This window comes from Hyperolius riggenbachi, chromosome 12 (assembly GCF_040937935.1).
Source record: "Hyperolius riggenbachi isolate aHypRig1 chromosome 12, aHypRig1.pri, whole genome shotgun sequence".
Lineage (NCBI taxonomy): Eukaryota > Metazoa > Chordata > Amphibia > Anura > Hyperoliidae > Hyperolius > Hyperolius riggenbachi.
In genome coordinates, this window is record NC_090657.1 from 71,132,075 (window position 1) to 71,155,783 (window position 23,709).

The window sequence follows — 23,709 nt, forward strand, 5'->3', positions numbered from 1 at the left end:
GTTCATCTTCTATACATTTTGGTTTATTTAAACTGTGGGCAAAACCTTGACTGCTTTTGTTGTAGCTGTTAATGCAATTATATAAACTTGCTAGTTTACCAAGATTGTTAAAAACTATGTATGTATCCCATTGCAATGTGATGGACCTGCTGGATTTACGTTGTATTCTTAATAAATATATTGAAAAAGAAAATGGTTTCCAATTGCATTAATAGTTCAAATTACATTAACACAACCCAGCCTGAAACCCTGTATTAATCTGAGACACAGCTATGCGCTTTGAGTCCTATGGGAGAAAAGCGCTTTACAAATGTTATTGTATTATTGTATTGTATAATTAGGAATCAGTAGTAGAGCTGTTTCTATTAATCTTTAGGTAGTCATCTGAAAGCATTAGGGAGCAGAGTCTGCCCTCTGCTGGAGTTCTAGAGTACTGACACAGGATTTCTTCACAAGGAGGTTTATTCACCTTGGTTTACACAGACTCCTGCACAGATTACAGCCAGTCACATTGCTCGTCATTAAAGAGACACTGAAGCGAAAAAAAAATAAATGATATAATCAATTGGTTGTGTACTATGAATAATTACTAGAAGATTAGCAGCAAAGAAAATATTCTCATATTTTTATTTTCAGGTACATAGTGTTTTTTCTAACATTGCATCATTCTCTAATATGTGCAGATTACACAACACTCTGCATTCAAAATGATTCTTTCAGAGCAGTCTGTGAACTAATGACCTCTCCTCTGGCAGAGAAAAAGAAAACAGTTGAGATAATAAAAGTCAGATTACAGCCCTCTCCACGACTTTGAAAGTCGTAGTGCTTAATGGCTTTTTTTGCATAGAGATTACAACTGGAGTTTCTTAACTCTTCCTGTACTAAAAACAATTAGACTGATGTATCTGATCTTAATGTTTTATTTCTTAGCTGTACTACACATATAAATCATAATATCATATATTTTTTTTCGCTTCAGTGTCTCTTTAAGCACTGCCCAAGCATTTACCAGCTTTTAGCAACAATCAGTGTTTTTTAACCCTCACAGAGGGACACAGACGTGTGGTGGTAAGAGTTGGCTCAAATGACAGGAGAAAATAGGGATTAAAAACATAGTTTTTGCGCTGTCCCTGGTGGTAAATGACGTGCAAGTATCTATGTGAATCAAGCCTTGTACACGCCAACTTTGACTGGCCAAACACTGACCAATTATACCACCTCTATGTAGTATGAGGGTGTACCTACACAATCTGCTCAGAGTATTCCCTATCTGTTGACCCTCATACCACAGGGAGGTGTGTAAAATTGGTCACTGATTGGCCAATCATAACTGAAAGTGTGTACCAGGCTTTAAGAAACAATGATTTGCTAGTCCACATACACAACATGGGATTTGACCATAAATGTAAAGCTCCATCCATAAATTATATAATGTGGGATGCTTTAAAGAGACTGTAACAAAATTGTCAGCCTTATTCTATCCTATAAGTTCCTATACCTGTTCTAATGTGGTCTGGATTACTGCAGCCTTTTCTAGTTTCACTGTCTCTGTAATAGATCTAATAGTCTTTTCTTTGTCAAGCTTTGTCGACCCAGAGAGGAATGCACTGCCTCTGCTGTAATAGGGACAAGTTATGTACGCCCCTTTCCAGGCTCTTTGGCCCAGTGCACACCAAAAACCTCTAGCAGATCCGCAAAACACTAGAGGTCTTTGAAGCAGATTTTCAGAGCGATTCTAGGAATGTTTAGAGAGGTTTTCTAAACATGCCTAGCGTTTTCTGGAGCGTTTTTGTGTAGCACATTTCATATATTGTTACAGTAAAGCTGTTACTGAACAGCTACTGTAACAAAAACGCCTGGAAAACTGCTCTGATCTGGCGTTTTTCAGAGCGTTTTGCGTTTTTCCTATACCTAACATTGAAGGCAGAAACGCCTCAGAAATCCAAAAAATGCTGCAGCCCGGGAGTTTGCATTTGGGGAAAAAACGAGCCGCTCTGGTGTGCACCATCCCATTCACTTTCATTAGCCAAGCGGTTTTCCCCCTGCAAGCATTTTAAAAAACGCTTCGGAACCGCTCTGGTGTGCACTAGCCCTAAGGGCCGGTTCACATTACAAAACGCGGACGGCCACGCATGCGGAACGCAACACGTACGACCGCACGCCATCCGCGTTTGTATGCGTTGTGTGGCTGATCCTATCACTGAAAAGTGAATGGGACAGCCGCGCGTTTTTGCAAAATCTGCGTGCAGCATGCGTTCCCGGACCGCACAGGTCCGGAACGCATGCAGTGTGAACATCAGACGGTCTGATGTCGTGCGTGTCGGGCCACCCGCACGCGTTTCCAAAACGCGTCTGGAAACGCGTGCAGTCTGAACGGGCTCTTAGTGTGTGCTTTGTTTATTCCTCACAGACAGGTCTCTGCTCTGAATTTCAGCTTGCCTAAGGGGGAAGGAAGCTGCCTGTCTCATGCGGAGAAACTGTAAGAATCGCTGACTATATACATACATACACATATATATATATATATATATATATATATATATAGATATATATATATATATATATAGAGAGAGAGAGAGAGAGAGAGAGAGAGAGAGAGAGAGAGAGAGAGAGAGAGAGAGAGAGAGACATACACATACACACATACATACATAACTTCCTGGTTAGCGGCCATGTTTTTTGTTTGTAAACACTGCCTAAAACTGGCGATTAAAAGCCAGGATCACGGCGGGGAGCAGCGGAGGGATCCAGGAGATCACAGTGACTCGATTGGTATGTTTTTTATTGTACAAATCGGATAGTACAGATTCTCTTTAACTATTGACAAGATGGCTCTCAAAAAGACTGCACCCTTCATTGACAGAAACTGCTGAGATCAATTAATGCAATCCTGTAGTGAGGATTAAAAAAAAAAAACAAAACTCAGTCCACAGGCTTCCTCAATCTTCCTATGCCCTTCCTGCACTGGGACCCACTAAACAATCTTTAAAAATTGTTAGAAGCCACACACCTTTCCATGTATGAGTGCAGCCTCAGTGGGCAGGTGCAAAGTATGGCCTGTACAGTAGCGAGAAGCCACTCAAGCACAAGCAGCTCTGTGCTACAGTGCAGATGTGGACCCATTAGCGCCTGCACATCGAGGCTATGCTCAGACAGGGAGAGGTTCATGTCCATGAAGAAGGTCCTAGCCAGCAGCAGAGGGACTGTGGTGGATCTTGGAAGTCTCTGGCACATCCAGAGGCTTTCCTCTCCTGTGATGTCTCTGTGTTCCCCAACCCTGTTCTCAAGGCCCACCAACAGTGCATGTTTTGTGGAAATCCACAGAGAGTAGTTAATCAGCTCTGCTGAGACACTAATTACTTCACCTGTGCATGTTTGTGGTTTCCTGCAAAACATGTACTGTTGGTGGGCCTTGAGGACAGTGTTGGGGAACTTTTTTTTTTTTCTCCCAATTTGCAGGTGTACCGTAACTTATTTGTATCTTGCTTAACACATTTGGGACCAAAGGCTCAGCCCCCCAAAAAGCAGCTCCTGACCGATGTACGAAACTCAGCTGTCTTTAGCCGGCGGCGACGTGTGATTGCGTTCTGTGCACGGGAGCACTAGTGAAGCGTTATTTTAACCATCGGTGGTCCAAGAGGGGTTCAAGCAAACCTGTAAGGTTAAGGAAACATTTTTTTTACTTATCTTATAGGAAGGCCCCATCTGGATGGTCCAGAGACTTCCCATTTCCTTCTTGACCCCACCGCCTCTGGCCAGGGCTCCCATCTGTGTAGGAGAGCGCCATACAGGCCATGCACAGTACAGCCGCACTCATACACATAGGGGAGTATGGCCATGTGAATATATCCAACAAACTCATGTAGGATATGTTCAGAGTGACCAACTAAAATAAACCGTGTTTTTGGGGGAATAAAATTCCATGAATAGATTTCCTAGGTCGGAATCGTTCCAGTAACCAGGATGTTAGCATAGAATGCAAACAGAACGCAAATCTAAGTGTAACCGTTTAACCACTTGAGGACCCACCGTTTTTAACTGTGCCGCATGGGTCGTTTTCGTTCAATCCGTATAAAGGGGGCTTAGATGCTTTCCTTGCGTTGAAAGACATCCATGGCTACAATTACTAGGTTATGCCTAATGATGTTGATCCAGGGATTTTATCTGATTGCCATCTGGAGTCAGCAAGGAATTTTTCCCTTTTGGGGCTAATTGGACCATGCCTTGTGGGGGTTTTTTCGCCTTCCTCTGGATCAACAGGGGTATGTGGGGGACGGGCTGGAGTTGTACTTTATACTGGTTGAACTCGATGGACGTATGTCTTTTTTCAACCAAAATAACTATGTAACTATGTATGCATCAAAAAGTACGCATTGCGTACACATCAAGAGACTCATAACGCAGTGCAATGTAACGTCCAACTTCAAAGCTAACATGCGTTGCGTTAGGGGCACGTTATGCGACCTTAACGTCGCATGAAACGCAACGTCTTAGTGTGAAAGAACCCTTAACCTTCTTGGCGGTATGTGCACCGCCAATGTGCACTGCTCCGGCCCTATTTGGCTGATATGCACAATTTTTTTTTTTAGGCCGATCCGCTGCGCTAGGCTAGCTACATGGTTTAAAAAAAAAAAAATTCAAAAAATACTGCTGCGCAGCCACCCTGACGATCTTAATAGAACGCCAGGGTGGATAATGAGAACTTGCTTTTTAAATAAACCGGTTACACTTAGAGTTGCGTTCTGTTTGCCAACATCCTGGTTACTGGAACGATTCAGACCGAGGGATTGGATAGCTTTTGGACTTCTCACACCTGCTGTATTGGTTTTTGGATTGATGAAAGCGATACATACAACCTTATTTTGTGGGTTGTTGGTAGTTGGTAAGCCCCTTTGGGTAATGGTGACCACAACAATGCATAATAGCTCAATTACCACTATTGAGCTTTCATGCATTAGTTTTAAAAAACTGCATTATTTTGATTATTGTGATCTGGGCTGATATATATATTTTGACTATTTGTGGATTTTGGACAGTGCCTTCTCTCAGCAGAGGTCTATTACTGTAACCATGTTTGGTGCCCATAAAGCTTCTTTCAGTACTGCATAACATTCCTGGTAACTGTTGCAGTGAAACCAGTGTTGCCAACCGCCCGTAAATTTACGGGCATTCTGTAAATTGTGATACAAATTTAGCTACCCGTGAATTCTGTAGCGTCCGTATGGGCGGCCAATTGTCCGCCCTGTGAGCAGCGCAGAGAAGAGGGAGAGCTGTTGGGACAGCGGGGAAGGGGGGGCCATCTCCCCCTCCTTCCCTCACCTTGGGGCTCTCCCTCCCTCTCCCCTCCAGAACGAAGTGTTGTGCGGTGGCTGGCAGCGGGCGGAACTTACCTCCGTCTCGCTCCAAGCGCCGGAATTTCTGGTGCCGCTGCTCTGGACCAGACCAGACTAGCGGCAAATCCATCCCGCGCCTGCAACGAGACGGAGGTTAAGCCATCCGCACAAGACTTAGTTCTGGAGAGGAGAGCGAGGGAGGGAGAGCCCCAAGGTGAGGGAAAGGGGGGGGGAGGAGATGGCCCCCCTATCCCACAGCTCTCCCTCTTCTCTGCTCCCCTCCTGCTTGGGGGAGACCTGGCTACCTATTCTGGGGACATATACCCCTGCCTACATCTATTGGGGACATATACCTCTGGCTAGTGGCTACATATACCCCTGGCTACATATACCGGGCACATATACCCCTGGCTACATATACCGGGCACATATACCCCTGGCTACATATACTCGGCACATATACCCCTGGCTACATATACTCGGCACATATACCCCTGGCTACATATACTGGGGACATATACCCCTGCCTACATATACCCCTGCCTACATATACTCGCCACATATACCCCTGCCTACATATACTCGCCACATATACCCCTGGCTACCTGTTCTGGGGCTACCGCAGCCGCCTATTCTGGGGACACCTATAGACCTGGGGCTACCCATTTTTGGGGAACCACTGCTGTCAGATTAAGGGTATTTTGGTTAACTTCTGCCAGATTATGTGTATTTTGGGGGGAATCGCTGCTGCCAGATTACATCTATTTTTAGGGAACCACTGCCATATTATCTGTATTTTTACGTGGATTGTTGGTGAAATGCTGTAAGATTACATGTATTTTGGGGGAAGGGGGGAAACACTATGGCAGAGCTCAAACTTCCCCGGCAGACCTTTTACAGCACTACTAAAATCATGTATATTTGGCCCCACCCAGGACCACGCCCACATTCTGTTGCGTGACCACGCCCACATTCTGTTGCGTGACCACGCCCATTTTTTGTCACGCCACTGGGATTTTGTCAGTAAAAACAATCTTGTCAGTAAATTTTTAGGTATTTGTCAGTAAAAAAATAACGTGAAAGGTTGGCAACACTGAGTGAAACAGATTTTCTATCTACTGTATGCGTCACACTGCAGGCATTACGCACGATGTGGCTTTACCTCTCCATTACAATCTTGTTCTTTAACCCCTAGCCGACCATTCCATGCCGATTGGCGTGAACGTTGCAGCCGCCCCAGGACTACTCCACGCCGATTGGAGTGAATGGCTGCAGGTGGGGATTGCAGGAGAACACGCGCGAAACTCCGCATGAATAACGGAGCTCCGCTCCACCTCCAGTCTCCCAGCAGCGATCGCCGCTCGGAGACTGTTAGATGGCGAAACCGCCGTCCATTAACACAGTACAGTGCTGAAATCTAAAGGTGGCCATACACTGATTGATTTGCAGCAGATTAGACCATCAGATAGATTTCTGTCAGATGCTTGTCAAGTCAAATCTGACAGGAATCTGATGTGTGCCACACACTAGGAACAGATTTTCAATAGATTTCAGAATGCATTATTGCACCATTAGATCCAATGCAACTCTATGGGCCATGGATCTGCTACCAGCAGCAGATGACATAGATATTCCATCCTGTCAGATAGATCAAATCCATCGAAATCGATCAAAATCAGCCACAAATAGATCGATTGATAGATCTGTGTATGGGTCCCTTAAGGCTGAAGGACACAGGAGCGATCCACTGATCGCTGTAATTAGCTGACGGGGGGGGGGGGGGGGGGGGCAGGTAAAAAACAAAATAGTGAAATGTATTAAAAACAAACAAGCAAATATTTATTAAAAAAAACAAAACAACAAACATCTGGGGAGCGATCAGACCCCACCAACAGAGAGCTCTGTTGGTGGGGAGAAAAGGGAGGGGGAATTACTTGTGTGCAGAGTTGTACAGCCCTGAAGCTAGGCCTTAAAGCTGCAGTGGCCTATTAAGTAAAAAAAACAACCGCCTGGTCATTAGGGGGGGCTTAAGTGACACAACTCCCCAGTGTGAAAGTAGCCTATTTCTCGAGTAGTGTACAGTAATCAGCCACAACGCTGCCACCACTGACCAGTCAACTGAATGACATAAGCCTCTTTCACATGGGATCCCCACCATGTGCTGGCCACCGAGCATTAGGGATGGTCAAAGAGATGAAATTCCGAGTTGATGCAGGATTATGCAAATTTTGTATGCAAATATACGTAGGCCGGAAAACTAACCAATAGAATCCTGCTGAGGTGAAATTCGCTTGGCTTGTTTTAAAGCAGAAAAAATGTGCATAATCCTCCATCAACTTGGAATGATTTGCACTTCATTGACCATATTCACACCACTTATGCTAGGTAAACACCTCTTGTTTCCACCCCATTCCTTTAGATTGTAAGCTCGCAAGAGAAGGGCTTTCACCCTTTTGTGTCATGGAATGTTATTAATTTAATTGCTTGCACTCTGTTAGACATTTATACATTTTAGTCATCATGTTACATTTGCTATTGTAATCACCAGTTCTGTATTTTGTACCAGTGTTCATATTTGATGTACATCATTGTCTATCATTATGCATCCCTTGTTTGTTTTCTTACATTGTACAGCGCCACGGAATATGTTGGTGCTTTATAAATAATATTACAATTTTCTGGCAGATTTACCTTACTATTTCCAACAGGTCCGATCTGATTTCCGATCGACTTTCCGTTCGCTTCTATGGAAAATCGATTGAAAAATCTATCAGAAATCAGATTGGACCTGTTGGAAATAGGTAAATCTGCCAAAAATTTGTATTGTGTGTACCTAGCATTAGGCCCCTTACTATTTTAAATAAGGCAATTTTACATAAGGCAATATCCTTCTCTACGTTTTTCTTGCGAAAAATGCATGCACCTAACTGCACATGCAGATGCACATGCACTTGGAAATATATTATACGCAAATCGCACACGCATCCGAAAAACTGCTGCATGCTGTCATTTTTTTCATGCATGCAAAAATTGCATAGCATGGAATTTATCCTATATGCTTTCATGCGTTATAATACTAATGTGCATGCGCAAAAACATAGGTAGTGGAAACGGGCCCTTAGGTCAACACTTATTGGTATTAGTGTATTTTATATATATATATATATATATATATATATATATATATATATATATATATATATATATATATATATATATATCTTGTCACTAACTGTCCCTCAAAGGAGCTCACAATCTAATCCCTACCATTGCCATATGTCTATATTATGTAGTGTAAGTACTGTAGTCTAGGGCCAATTTTTGGGGGGAGCCAATTAACTTATCCGTATGTTTTTGGAATGTGGGAGGAAACTGGAGTGCCCGGAGGAAACCCACGCAGACACGGAGAGAACATACAAACTCTTTGCAGATTGTGCCCTGGCTGGGATTCGAACCAGGGACCCAGCGCTGCAAGGCGAGAGAGCTAAACACTACACCACCGTGCTGCCCGTGTAATGACTGTCTTCTCCCCCCCCCCCCCCAATCTCCCGTTTTATCAGAGTTAATACCAGTTGCTTGTCAGTCCTGCTGATCTCTTTGGCTGCAGTAGTGGCTGAAACAAGTATGCAGTTAATCTTGTCAGAGCATCTGATCTGCATGCTTTTTCAGGGTCTATGGCTAAAAGTATTAAATGCAGAGGATCAGCAGGACAGCCAGGAAATGTGCATTGGTTAAAAGGAAATAAATATGGCAGCCTCTAGATACCTGTCGCTTTGAGGTTCCCTTCAATCCTGGTACACACCTTCAATTTTGATTGGCCTATCACTGTCCAATTTTATCACCTAGTAGTATGAGGGTCAACAGCTTTTGAATCCTATAAGAAGACTATGTAGGTAAACTCTCATTCTACAAAGTGGTGGTAAGATTGGTCAGTGATAGGCCAATCATAACTGAAAGTCTGAAAGTGTGTACCAGGCTAGGGGTGCATATACACATCTAATTTTGATTGGCCAGTTACTGGCCAAGTCTACCTCCATGTAGAATGAGGGCCAACAGATTTTGAATACTATATAAACAGATTGTGTAGGGAAGTTCCTATACTACATGGAAGAGATAAAACTGGCTTATCAAAATTGGATGTGTATACGCAAAATGTGTCCACAATATTTAGAAATAGCCTCTAAGGCATAAATTCAATTGGTTGTTAACAGAGGACACAGGCTGATAAATACCTGGCTGGCATTAAAGTGTACCAGAGGTGTCCGAAATGTTATTCAAACCCGGGGTTCTTCAGTGCACAGTTAAACTTCCTAGCCTCTCATTTTCAGTGACCTTGCCTCCATGATCCTGCAGTAGCTGCGATCTCAGCAGAAGAGTGCATGCCACCTGAGACGGTACACTGGGCCTTATTTATACTTACCTGGGGATTCCTCTAGTCCCGTGACGACTGTGGCCTCCCTCGCCGTCCTCTTCTGCCCCTCCATGCTGGCGCTACAATTCCCGGTAATCCAGTCAGTCGCCGCCAGTCGTGGGCTTCTAGGCATGTGCAGATTAGCCGCGTGCGCACCCCTGCCGCGGTCCTGTTTCTGGGAGCGTTCTGGTCCTGCGCAGTACACGCTCGGCCGCGTTGCTGGGAAGCATAGCTCAGGAACAGAAGGGCTGAAGAGGACAGAGAGGGAGGCCATGGTGCTGGAGAAATCCCCAAGTATAAATACAAGCTATTTCACATCTCAGGGTCACTTTAAGCCATGTGCCCTATGTGAGAGCGCACCCCCTCAGCTCAGTGTCCGGGAGCATCCTGGGCATGCCAACTGTGCGGACCTAGACTCTCCTGGCTGTGGTTGCTGTGCACAGCTGTGAGGAACAGGGCCTGTGGTACAGACAGAGCTAGATCGAAGGACAGTCCAACCAGAATGAGGGGCCATGAAGTTTATCGGTCAACCAAAAGAAGCCCCAGGTATAGATAACACTAGGTATGAATAAACACTTTATTTACGGTTCTTTTTTAATCGGCTGGGCTAATCTGCTCTAGTTTAGAATACATGACACTGAGCTTCACAATTAAAGAACTAATTTTTTTAATTTTTTTTTAAAGGTTTAAATATACAGGCAGTCCCCTTCTTACAAACAGGTTCACTTCTGGTAGGTTGTAAGTTGAATTTGTAAGTTGAGTCACTTGTACTTTCGGACAAACACAGTGTAACCAATGCTTTTGGTTGTTTTTACGTACTTTAAAGTACGGTTTATACAATACGGTCATGCGATGTGAAAAGTATTTAATAGGGAGAGTACAGTATATGTTGTACATAAGGACAACTTTGTATGGGTGAAATGTTGGCAACATGAGTCGTGTGTAAGTAGAGGACTGTGTCTTGCTAATGTAGTTGAAAAGTAAGTTTGGTTACTGTAATTCTTGTTGAAAAAAGCTAATAAACAGAAATCAGACAACAGAGATTGATAAAATATACTTTTATTTTAAGAGAATAAAAACATCTGAAGTCATCACAGTAAAAATGTCATTTTAATGGAATGAATGAAAGACATTTTGTTTCATGCACACCACTGGTACAATGAGTAACACGCTTTTTAACCACTTCACCACTGAGGGGTTTTACCCCTTGAGCACCAGAGCAATTTTCACCTTTCAGCACTCCTTCCATTCATAACTTTATTATTACTTATCGCAATGAAATGAACTATATCTTGTTTTTTTCGCCACCAATTAGGCTTTCCTTAGGTGGGACATTATGCCAAGAATTATTTTATTCTAAATGTGTTTTAATGGGAAAATAGGAAAAAAAAAATCATTTTTCAGTTTTTGGCCATTATAGATTTTAAATAATGCATGTTATTGTAATTAAAACCCATGAAATGTATTTGCCCATTTGTCCCGGTTATTACACCGTTTAAATTATGTCCCTATCACAATGTTTGGCGCCAATATTTTATTTAGAAATAAAGGTGCATTTTTTTCAGTTTTGCGTCCATCCCTAATTACAAGCCCATAGTTTATAAAGTAACAGTGTTATACCCTCTTGACAAATATTTAAAGAGTTCAGTCCCTAAGGTAACTATTTATGTATTTTTTTTATTGTAATTTTTTTTATTACAAGTGTGGGAGGTAATGAGTTAATTTATAATGTAAAACTATGTATTTGTATATGAAAAATGCTTTTGGGTGTAGTTTTACTATTTGGCCACAAGATGGCCAAAGTATCTTTTTGTGCATGCGTAGGAAGTATGCTTACAGGAAGTACAATGAGGCTGCAAATTTTTTTTTTTCACTATGATCGCGCTGCTTCTCATAGAAGCAGCCTATCATTGCTGGGGAGCTGAGATCAACGAATGGGAAAGTTTATTTCCCGTTCATTGATCTCCAGGCAAGCGGCCGTCGGCGTGCATGAGCGTGGGAGCACGCGCACAAGTGCAGACAGCGCCGGTAGCGGCAGGGGGTGCGTATATCTACGCTCCTGGTGGGGAAAGGGTGTTAAAAGGAGCGTATATATACGCACCTGTGGTGGTAAAGTGGGTAACCACTTAAGGACCGGGCTCATTGTGAGTGATCTGTGCTGGTGGGCTCCCACAGCACAGATCACATTGCAGGCAGGGCGATCAGACTTCCCCCCCCCCTTTTTTTCCCCACTAGGGGGGGGGGGGGATGTCCTGCTGGGGGGGTCTGATCGCCGCCGGCTATTTAGCTGTAGCGGGGGGGGGGGGGGGGAAGGGGGCTCCTCAAAGCTGTGCAACATCGCCTGGAACGCAGGAAGGTGGTGAGTAATTCCTCTCCGCCCGCTCCTGCTAATTAGGAGGGGGGGGGGGGGGAGCACCAGAAGGAGGGGACCCAGGTGAGGGGGGTGGGGGTATGACCCCGCTACCCCTCCTTTTTGTGTTGCTTCCCCCTCCTGCACAGGCCTCTGTGGGAGGCCTTGGTGACACCCCCTGGGACATCCGTCACCCAGTATACCCTGCCCCTTGCCGCCCTATGGTAGGAACGCCCCTGGCAATACGTTACTGTGAATAGGCCCAAAGAACTGTATAGGCAGAGAGTTAACATGCTGAATTATTCTGCAAGGCAACTGACCACTGAAAAGGGCCTCAAAGGAATAGTCATAAAATAAGTTGCATACGGCTGGGGACATGAAACTTGGATACTAGGGAATATTAATTGATAATAAGTTAAGCTACCATCAATGCCAGGCAGCAACAGCTGAATTTAATACAATTCTGAGATGGATTAATAGGGATATAAAATTACAAAATATACTACTACTCAGTGTCAGACAGAGGTGGTAAAGCCGAGGAAATCCACTTGCTGGCCAAGCAGCAGTAATCATGAGTTGCTGCTCACAGTGAAAACTTGCTACAGGTTTCTAATGGGAGTGATAACACATGATTACTGCTGCTTGGCCAGCAGCTGGACTATCTCAGTTTTTCCACCTCCCAGTCCGACACTGCTACTATATCTCTGTATAAACCACAGGTGAGGCAACATATGGCGTAAAATCTCAAGATCTACTACTCCCTCTGTATAATTCACTGGTGAGGACACATCTGGAATATGGAATACAGTTTTGGGCACCAAACTATAAGGAAGGACAGTGAAGTTACACCAGATACAAAAACGAAGAACTAAATTAAAGTCGGTGGGCTGGAAGGTCTCTGTTATCTCTGTTTTAACAAACTGGGCTTATTTAGCATGGCAAAGAGACATCCTGAATGTATTTACACATTAGGTCATTTCCAAGGACAATACAAAAGCTTGACAAATGAGCTTTTTATCCCTTGGTCTGTAGAGAAGAGAAGTATATACGGAGGAAAGATTTTACCACCTGTTTAGAAAGGTTTTTTCACGGTTAAAGAGGAACTCCAGTGAAAATAATGTAATAAAGTGCTTCATTATTACAATAATTATGTATAAATGATTTAGTCAGTGTTTTCCCATTGTAAAATCTTTTAAATCCTTGATTTACAGTCTGACATTACATGGTGACATTTTTTGACAGTTGGAAACAGCTGCAAACAGCTATTTCCCACAATGCAACAAGGTTCACTGACAGGAAACTGCCAGGAGTACCACGGTCCTCAGAGTTTCTTGTGGGAGGGGATTCACCACAATATCATTCATACAGTTGGTGGTCTGTTTGTGAAAAGGAATAGATTACTCATGTAAAAGGGGGTATCAGCTACTGATTGGGATAAAGTTCCATTCTTGGTCGGAGTTTCTCTTTAAGCTAGCCATGCATCTCTTTAAGCTAGCCATGCAGGACGCCATTGCGGGCTGGAACACAAATAAAGCTTTGCGCAGCACATGGCGCGCAGGCGCAGTTTCCGTCTACTTGTAAGTCGACGGCAATACAACTAGCTGGCGGTGGGAAAACGGAGGATCGTGCGGACCGACGTGGGACAGGACGGCTGCTGGGGGCTTGGGGAAGCACCAGATAAGTAAAACTGTTTGTTTTTTAGGGATTTACAGTTCCACTTTAAGGCCTGTGATGGATTCCATGTGACTAACACTTTACTCACGGCAGAATCCACAGGCCATGGTTCCATACTCTTGATCTGTAACCCCTATTATCCTTTACTATGATGGCCTTCCACCACACAGTGTCTTCAACATTAGTTTCATCTTTTTTAAACTTTCTCACTCAACTTCCCACATCATTTTCATCAACTGTCGCCTCACCATACAGATCTCTGAGCCTTTTGTGGATGTCCGCAGCACTACAGTCGTCTTTGGTCAAGAACTCGATGACAAGAATTTGTTTCCGACTTCATATCCATTTTTCTGCAACATCTAAAAATGCATGAATGATGTCAGACCAGCAGCAACAATTCCTCTGTTTGGAGGTGCAAATGCAACACATTTCAATTAACCCTTATGCACACAATTTGGGTATTTGATGCTTCTGCTTCTGAGAAACTTCTTTTTGGGAAAGTTGGTCACATGACAGTTCTGTGTACAGGGTATAGAAATGGTTCACAAAGTGGGAGTTTCTTCCATGGCACAGAGCCACACCCCTCTCACCTCTTGTAAAGCAGAGGGAAGAGGACGATAAGGACAGCTCTAGGTTAAAAAGTAACTGTCGGGCATAAAATAAAACATCAGCTCTATTTTTATCTGGTAAACCAGTAATAAGGATGCTATCCAAGCAATCCAAAAGTTAAAAATAACATACTTGTTTAAAAAAAAAATGTTCATTCCCCAGTTTACCTCTTATTTGTTGTATTGGCACACAAAGGAAGTTGCAGGGCATGCTGGGTTGTCTTTTTTGCTTCTCTACTACCCCCTAGACTTAACTAATGCAGCCCGATTGGCTGAAGTCTATTTACCTCCTGTTTTCCCCTCCCACGCCTCTGTTCCTCTCTGATTGGACAATATTTCTCATGCTGAGACAATGCACTTTCTATTGTAGAGCTGGGTTGGAGCGCCTGTAGACTGGGAGGAGGGCGGGCAATGCATACAAAATCAGGCAGAGGAGAGTAAGGCCCCGTTTCCACTTAATAAGTTGCTCTCAGTTATAACTGAAAGAAAACTGATTTTCAAAGTAATGCCCATGTTTTCCTATGGCACCTTTCACACTTAACGCATTTTAACTTAAATCTTTTTCACAATGCACTTCTATGGAAAAAACTTATACCAACGCGCCCTAACGCGTACCAAATGATTGAGTGTAAATGGACCCTAAGGGAGGAAATGACATCAGGATTGGCTTCAAAACAGCCACAGTTAAAAAGGGAAATGCTAAGAAGGATTTTCTCTTTTTTTTTTTCCTTTTACTATAGAAAAATCACTAAACCCAAAACATGGACACATTGGACAGTGCAATACATATGTTAAGTAAGTAGAGCATTTATCTAGTAGAGTATTTATCTACTACTATATGTGGGTTTTTTTTCTGAGATAGTATGGCTGACAGCTCCTCTTTAAGACTGGCTGGTGCTCCCTCCCAGCTCCTCTATGTGGATGCTAATAAGATTTTTTATTAATTTTTTTTTGGGGGGGGGGGGGGGGGGGATTTGGGCTTGGGTGCTATTCAGCCCAGCCACAAAGTAGCTGACAGGAGGTCCTAGTTAGGTACTAAAATAATAAATTAGATTGGTTTTGCGCTGTAGCGGATGAAAACCTGATTGTCCACCCGGTTCCATCTGTTTTGTTTTTGCTTCGCCATCCACCTGATACCGGTCACCGTCAGGTTCCCATTCTACCACGGCTAGCACTTGGGTCCTCTGCACAATAGAAGCAGAGGACCCGAATGGACAGTGGCAGGTATTTTGCAAGACATATGCAGTGAACAGCCTATTGAGAACCGACACCATCCATTCTCAGAGGCTAGCACTGATACAATCGCCATCCACCTTGCCCAGCCAATCTACAAAAATCGTACGAGACCCAAACTTGCTGTCCGTCCACTTGAACAGGCTGCATGGATTAATTCTCAATGGACTGATGTGAATGGATCCTATCTGTGCATAGGATCCGTTTGCATTCATGCCGATTTGCTCCCTTCAATTCCGAAAAACTGAACGTTTTTGCTGGCAGTGTGAACACAGCCTAAGGCAAAAAAAATGTATGTGCAAAGAATCCAAACCCTCCCCAAGTCTGAAATAGGGCTGAAACAGTTTCAGAGAAAATTGCAAACGTGCATTACCATGAGTAAAGCCCTCATACTGTATGGGCTTCCAATTCTGTGCTCTGCTGGTTTACAGTGTCTTATACTCTTCTCCCTCTCCTTAAATCCATCTAGAAGGATGTTCAGCGTTTCTTAATCCCACACCACCTCTTCTCATAGCCCCCTCCCAGTTTCAGTACCCCAAGCCTCAGTTCTAGGTCCATTTCTCTTCTTCATCTACATATGTGGAGATCTATTTTTTTGTATATTTTTATCCCTGGAACAGAAATCATTACCAGCAATATACCAATAACCCAGTTTCCTGATATTCCTTGTATAAGACAACTAAAACTGCTTGAACACGCCCTCATACTGTCACAATTGGACTACTAACACATTCCTGTGCCCTTAACCATAGGAATAAATTTGACACTCCAACCTAGCCTAAATTAGGCACTGGGCAAGAATTGGGTCTCTGTATCTCCACTGTTGCAATCAAACTAGCCAAACATTTCCAATGTAGCAGGTTAGCCAATTAACTTGTTGCCACATTTAACTAGGTAACCCTTACCGTATTTTCTGAAGAAGATCAGTCAGCTTGGTAAATGGCGTTATTGGTTGCCATGTGACTTCAAACCATGTAGAGTCCCCCTGCGGGATAAAAAAAGAAGAAAAAGAAAATAGTTAACTGACCACTGTAATTTAGTTTTCTAAAAGAGGTTTTTACATTGCACAAAACAGAATCTAATACTCAGCAAATAACTAGGACAGCTAGATATTTCACAAGAAAAAGTTAGAATAACTTAAGCAATTGGTAGCTACTTTACCAGCAGACACCTAAAATGTGCTTTTAATAAGGCCACACGACATCATCTCTACGTGTGGCTCTACTGTGTCCCATCACACTGAACAGCATAGACAACAATTTAAAAGAAGCATGAACAGAAAGTAATACCGAAATTGCCGTTCTTAGGTCATTTTAAAACCGCTATCTAAATGTCCCCAACATGGATTTTTGGTGTTCTTGGTTTATACATAGCATGCCTGCAGCAACAAGCATATAGCCGGCAGATTATAGCCAAAAATCAGCTGATCTATATACACATTCTACATCACTTATTCAGAATGTATCAAAGCCACAAAGAATCAGCACAATAACCCAGCACTTGTAATCTTTTAATATCCAACAAATTACGGATATTAACAGGCTTTTAATCCTTTTCATCCTTGTGCATAGATTACCATCAGAATCGACTTCTTGATATACTGACTAAAATATTACACAGAATGTCTTCTATAAATTTGATCAGCAGCAGAAGGAACATAGATTTTTTTTTTTAGCTAAATAAAAGGGATGAGGTAAACCATTGTATTTATCCTACTACTTCTAAATAGGACTTTAAGGCTACCCTCCCCCCTCTAATGCAGAGATTCCTTGAGATCTAAAAATGATTTGAAGGGTTCCTCCAGCGTAAAAAGATTGAGAAATACTATACACCCAGAAGCTATGCTCTGCCAGGAAAGGGTTACATGGCTGTAATTATTTATCAGTAAGAGTTATTCTACAGTTTGAGTAGAGTGAAACTAATTTGGATACCTAAATATGTAACCCTTTGAGTGAAGGAGAAAAAAAATAAAACACAACCTAGTTTTATGCGAGAATAGCACTGTACATACATGTTCATCTCATCACATGCCAGTTCAGGTACCCTCATTCATTACATCAGGACATCAAAAGGGTTCTTGCATGGATGTCTGCTGTTTCCTGAACTGCTGTAAGGTCATTTACCACAAATAGACCTCCCTGTCTATTTCTCACATATTAATAATAGAGGGATCACACTTGCATCTGTGGGAATCACAGACTATTCCCTGCAAGCGTTTTGCCACACAATAGTGCTTTTGCAAAGCGTTCTAAATCGAGGTGTTTTTTTTTACAGTAGCCATTGATTTTTTTAATGTTAAGCCACATGCGTTTTGTGCTGGAAAGTAGTGCAAGGTTGCTTTATTTTATTTTTTTTAACGCAATGCGGAATCACATATGCCTCCAGAAAAACGCACAGGCACCATAGATTGGTCTTATCGATTAGTCATAAATCAGCTAACATCTTACACCATTTAGATGTTCTGTTTCATTTAGGCAACAGAGACTCTGAAGTCTCATAAAAATCAGCTTTATTTAAAAAACTCTAACATCCCTGCCCTAACTAAAACGCCACATCCCCGCGGCTGAACACTAACTAAATCCCCCCAAACTCCCCCGGGGCATATTGCGGGGAGCGCTTCTGTGAGAGGCAGAGCTTTCAACTACAGCTCTGCCTCTACACGCGTCTATCAGTGCAGATCGCCGCCTCCGCCCGTCCCTCTCAGTCTTCCTTAACTGAGAGGGGCGGGGGAGAGGCGGAGATATACGTGGATTGATGCACATGGAGGCAGAGCTGCAGCTGAAAGCTCTGCCTCCCGGGGCAGCAAAATCCACGACCAAGAAAGTTGTAGCTTTTGCGGGGGAGAGGTAGAGGGGAGTTAGGGGGGGAATCTAGTTAGATTTCAGCCGCAGGGATGCAGCGTTTTAGTTGGGGCAATAATGTTAGAGGATTTTGGAATAGAAAGCTGATTTTTAGGACACCTCAGTGTATCTTTAAAGGACTTACGAGGCCAAGTCCATCAAAAAAAATAAAAAAAAGTTAGCTACCTTGCTCAGCTTGTAAGGCACGGAGGACGCCGCCCGCGCCCTCCGTGCCGTTCCGCCTGGTCCCCGCCGCTGCACAGCCCCCCGAACGGTCCCCGACCGCGCGGCCCGGGTCGGGCTCCCTAGCCTGTACCAAGATGGCCGGCGGAGCTGGCCGCGGCTGCGCAGTCCGCATAGCCGCGAGTGCGGCTGCGCAGCTCTAAGGCCAACCCCCCGATCCACGCTACTGTTGCGTGGATCGGGGGGTTGGCCTTAGAGCTGCGCAGCCGCACTGGCGGCTATGCGGATTGCGCAGCCGCGGCCAGCTCCGCCGGCCATCTTGGTAAGGGCTGGGGAGCCCGACCCGGGCCGCGCGGTCGGGGACCGTTCGGGGGGCTGTGCAGCGGCGGGGACCAGGCGGAACGGCACGGAGGGCGCGGACGGCGTCCTCCGTGCCTTACAAGCTGAGCAAGGTAGCTAACTTTTTTTTTATTTTTTTTGATGGACTTGGCCTCGTAAGTCCTTTAAGGAGATGTATTTATGTTTGCAAAAAATCTGTGTATGCCCTTTTGATGTTGCATTTATATAGCTGTCTGTTCCAACAGCTTGTAAGCAAACAGGATGAAGTCTGAAGAAGGCTGCACAGCCAAAAGCTTACTCTCATTCTTTTAAGTTGGCCAATAAATGGTATCATCCTGATTCAAAACTACTTACTTTTACTTATGGTTACAATACTCTTCTGCACCATAGACTATCATCATATGTAATTAAGCATGTATCTTTTTGTATGCGGCAAAACGCTGCAGATTTGCTCAAGTGAGACCGCTGTCTCAAAGTTGCCTGACCTGGAAGGATCAAAATACAGAATTCACAGAGCTGATACAACACTTATTTTAGGCGGAAACTAAATGTCACTCTCACAAAGCACCAACCCCAACCAATGAGGGTTTAAATTGTGCGCAATGTAAAAAGCATAACATTTAAAGCATACTTCACAAAGCACACTATTCAGAACATATTGTAACTAGACACCACAATTCTTAACAGTGCTTTTCTGTGGCAATGTTGGTGAGTTCTCAAAGCAACACAATCCTCATGACACCGACAGCTCAGCACGCAAAGTTGTTCACAACAATATCCTACTACAGTAACTGGAATAAGACATGCTTGGTTCTGAAAAATCTCAACGAGCGACTGAAAGGTTGTTTTTAATTTTTAACCAGTCTCTCCTGCAATAACCCAACTCAAGTGTCCAACACATTCAATGACAAAAAAAACCCCTAACTTTTCACCAGTGCAAAAGATAGCCAAGAGGTAAAAAAAAAAAAAAAAAAAAAAAAAAAAAAAAACAGTTTTCAGAGCAATAAAAATAATTATTTGAGTATATAATCTTTTATTGGGTCCCACCTCACAGCCTGAAAAAAAAAAACACAGATAGAAAAATAAAGATAGAAAAATAAAAGTATTTCCAGATATGATGATTTCACACCAAAAAGCTATCCAACCAGGTTTGGACAGCATACAATATATATATTAATTAGCTCGGGAGCGAAAAGCCTCTGGGTCCTATTGAGGCTTCCCCCATCCTCCCCCCCCCCGTCCCACAGTGGTCTCGCTGGGCCCCTCAGAACGGCGGCCATGTAAATAATAGTTACCTTCCAGGCGCAGTAGAGTCTCTCAGATCGGGATCAGGTAGAAATAGCAGATCCCAGTCAGGACCGCTCTACTGCACAGGCGCAAGTCGTCTGCACAGTAGAGCGGACCAGACTGGGATCCGGCTATTCCGCCCTAGCTCATCAGGGAGCTGCTGCTGCGACTGCGATGCAGCCGGGGAAGGCAAGCAGACAAAATTGTCGGCAGTGACTTTGGTGAGGCCCAGAGAGACCACCATGGAACGGAGGCCGGGGGAAGCATCAATAGGATTTAGAGACTTCCCCCTCCCAAGGTAAGTACCCCCCCCCCCCCCCGGGCCACTTTTTTTTTGTTAAAGAGTCTCTTTAAAGCATACTTGAACGGAGAAGGATATGGGGCTGGCAATGCAGATTGTCTGGCTGTCCTGCTTAGCCTCTGTTTCTAATATTCTTAGCAATAATCCCTGAACAAGCATGGCGAACAGGTGTTTCTGACTGGATTAGCTCCAGCTTGTGCGATTCAGACACTACTGATGACAAAAATATCAGGACAGCCAGCCAGGTGTTTAAAAGGAAATATGGCAGCCTCCATACCTCTCTCACTCCAGGTGATCTTTTATGTGACGCTATGAACTGCATCAGCCTGTACTCATTTTTCATCATGGTTTACAGCTTTCTCCTGGGAGAATGCCCAAGAGTTCCAACAGCTACACAACAGGCAGCTCCATGGCATTCAATGGGAGCGTTATCAATTATCTTCTGACAGGTGTAGATTTGTAAACCGATGTTAAATAAAATGCTAACCATTGTAAAGTGCTTTACTTCTGTGGGACTCAAACCACGTGCCACAGAGCAAGTCACCCTGGTGGGCCTTTAGAGCACCTGGGAGTCTTGCTCAGGGATTCCTTACTGGTTAGGTTATGGTTGCAGCCACGATTCAAATCCTAGTCTGCACTGACAAAAATGGCAACCTTAACCCTTTCCACTCGGAGTTCTTTCCTAAAGGAAGTCGTTTCTGCTTTGAGTTTTTTTTTTTTTTTAAAGAAATGCGCTCTCCCTTCTCCCTCTCTCATGTTAACATGGAACATAACACCGTAACATGGTATATCTTATTTTAAAGAACACATTATAATGTTGAATTTGATATCTTATTTGGACAGTTTGGCATCTTCTATTGGCTGGTAGCAGAGGAGAAATCCAAGGTATGGTAAATTGAAAAACGTTTCCTGGGTGTAATCCGGACCTGCGTGAGCAAGTTTTGCAATAATAGGTGGTTTTATGCCCGCCAACTGGGGTCTTACTGTCCCTACACACAATGCAATCGTTGGTATTTCGATTGGGCAGATTAGCAATAAAATACTGGCTATTTACACCCTCCCCCAGTCCATCCCATAGGATGTCATTCATTCTATTAACAACTTTGCAGGCAATCTGCAATAAAAATAAAATTGAATCTGCAATTTTTTGCAGAATGGAATATGCAAAAATGAATCAGAAGCTATTTTTTATTTAAAAAACAACAAACAGGAAAGAAACGGAAGTGACATTTAAATCTAAATGTCACTTTCTTCAGGGGCTGATGGGGGCCAAAAGGTATGGGGCTTGGGGGCACGGACAGTGTGGGCATGTAGTATTACATGCCCACAAAAGGTCGCATAGTGATCGGCGGTTTGTGGCGTTCCCGATGTGCTGCAAACTGCCGCTGCAGGGATGCATACGAGTGCAACGCAGAACTCGCGAAAGGGTTAAAGGAGTTATCAAGCTTACTTTCACTTACCTGGGGCTTCTACCAGCCCCATGCAGCCATCCTGTGCCCTAGTAGTCCACTCACTGCTGCTCCAGTCCCCCGCCACCAGCTAGTTTAGTTTTTGCCGACCTCGGGGGTCGGCAGGCCGCATTGCGTACATTTTTACGCATTCCCGCTGATGCAGGAACAGCAACACATACATTTTTACGCGTTGGTGGTTCAATGCATAGAAATGAATGCATTGAACCACTAACGCATAAAAATGTATGTGTTGATGTTCTTGCATCAGTGGGAATGCGTAAAAATGTACGCAATGCGGCCCGCCGACCCCGAGGTCGGCAAAAACTAAACTAGCTGGCGGCGGGGACTGGAGCAGCAGTGAGTGTCTACGAGGGCACAGGATAGCTGCATGGGGCTGGTAGAAGCCCCAGGTAAGTGAAACTTTTTTTTTTTGCCCGATAACTCCTTTAACCACAACTGAGGGGTTTTACCCCTTGAGCACCAGAGCAATTTTCACCTTTCAGCGCTCCTTCCATTCATTTGTCTACAACTTTATCATTACTTATCGCAATGAAATGAACTATATCTTGTTTTTTCCGCCACCAATTAGGCTTTCTTTAGGTGGGACATTATGCCAAGATTTATTTTATCCTAAATGTGTTTTAATGGAAAGATTTTCGACCATTATAGTTTTTAAATAATGTATGCTACTGTAATTAAAACCCATGAAATTTGCCCATTTGTCCCGGTTATAAAACTGTTTAAATTATGTCCCTATCACAATGTTTGGCGCCAATATTTTATTTGGAAATAAAGGTGCATGTTTTTTAGTTTTGCGTCCATCCCTAACTACAAGCCCATAGTTTAAAAAGTAACAGTGTTATACCCTCTTGACAAATATTTAAAAAGTTCAGTCCCTAAGGTACCCATTTATGTAAATTTTTTTTTTCTTTTTTTTATTACAAAAAAAATAAAATTGGGGAGTGTGGGAGGTAAGGAGTTAATTTTTAGTGTAAAACTAATGAATTTGTACATGAAAAATGCTTTAGGGTGTAGTTTTACTATTTGGCCACAAGATGGCCATAGTAACTTTTTGTTTATGCGACCTGCAAGCGTAGGAAGTACGCTTGCAGGAAGTCTTATGAGGCTGGGAAACGGGGGGCTTAGATCAATGAACGGGAACGTTTTTTTCCCGTTCATTGGTCTCCAGGCGAGCGGGCCGCGGAGTGCACGCACATGCGAGCTGGAGCACGGGCAACAGCGGGAGCGCGAGAGGTGCGGATATCTCCGTCCCTGGGGGTGAAAGGATGGAAAAAGGGATGGAGATATCCGCACCTATGGGGGTAATGTGGTTAAACTACAATTACATCTATGAAGCTCTGTAGAACCCCGGTAAATTGGCTTGAGGGACTACTGTAGAAGCTAGGGGAAGTGTTGAACTTACCTGGGGTTACTAATGGTCCTCCGCAGACGTCCTGTGCCCACGCAGCCAGTCACCAATGCTCTGGTCCCTGCCGCTGGTTCACCTCCGAAATTTGAGGATTTAAAGTCGCAAACACACTCCCGCCTGTGCGGCCACATCCTTGATCCCACTGAAGTCCCCGGGAGCGTACCGCGCAGGCGCCGTGAGTCGCAAATTCTAGAAGTGAAGCGGCGGCGGGGGCCAGAGCATCGGTGACTGGCTGCACAGGCACAGGACGTCTGCGGGGGACCATTAGAA

At 43.8% G+C, this 23,709-nt stretch overlaps 1 protein-coding gene across 1 annotated transcript in view; it reads right to left on the minus strand.

The window, feature by feature from the left end:
* Positions 1-23,709, minus strand: part of CPNE1 (copine 1) — a 186,927-nt gene that overhangs the window by 120,727 nt on the left and 42,491 nt on the right. Inside the window, exons 2-3 of the mRNA XM_068263637.1 lie at positions 16,515-16,594; positions 14,017-14,127 (exon numbers count right to left, since the gene is read on the minus strand). The gene's annotated coding sequence lies outside the window, so the exon portion shown is untranslated. The remainder of the gene's footprint in view (positions 1-14,016; positions 14,128-16,514; positions 16,595-23,709) is intronic.